The following is an 820-nucleotide window of genomic DNA, read 5'->3' on the forward strand; positions in this document are numbered from 1 at the left end:
GTACACACACACACATATATGTGTGTATATACTTATATACATATACACACATATGTTTATGTGATACCATAGAGAAAATTTCATTGGATCCTTATTTCAGATAACAGTAAAGGATTGTGAATAAGAATTTACAGTTTGTAAAAGTGGCATTTATCTATTTTCCATTTTTCCTTTACAAATAAAATTAAAGGAAGGATTTCGCCCACTCTCCCCACTTAACAATCTCATTACATATGTACAAAAGGCAGTGGACTTAAAGGCCTTGATGTTTTTCCTGGCCTTGCACATTCAGGTTTCCAGTCTCCCAGTGCCCTTAATGGATGTTATGAATGCATAAACGCATTTTCTTTAAAGAAAAGTTAGATTTATAGTGTTATTTCTTACTTGCTCTATTTCTTTGCACTAAAAAAGAGCTATGTGTTTGTTTTATATGACACTTTAGATACCATATTGCCTACAATAACTCAGTTTGCTCCTTAATTTCCAAACTGTAGGAAGTTGATAACTTCCATGATCATTTATGGAGGTTACATACACATCCAAAAAACAAAAAACAAAAAAACCCACAAATCTCTGGGACAGTGGGTTGTTTTGGGCTTGTTACCTTGCAATATTCTCCTATATTCTATAGGTGAAACAAAGGGTGACAGAGGTTGTCAGAAAGGAAATACCTAAATAAACACATCTCTGCATGGTACAATTTCTCATATTCATACATTCCCTGTAGACAGTGTTTTTTCCCCTGTCGAAGAAAGCTGTTGTTCCTGCTGCAGTGATAAGTGATCTCCATTGGTTTCATGTTGTGAAGTCCACTCCCGCT

The sequence above is a fragment of the Panthera tigris genome, chromosome C2, assembly GCF_018350195.1.
Source record: "Panthera tigris isolate Pti1 chromosome C2, P.tigris_Pti1_mat1.1, whole genome shotgun sequence".
Classification (NCBI taxonomy): Eukaryota; Metazoa; Chordata; class Mammalia; order Carnivora; family Felidae; genus Panthera; species Panthera tigris.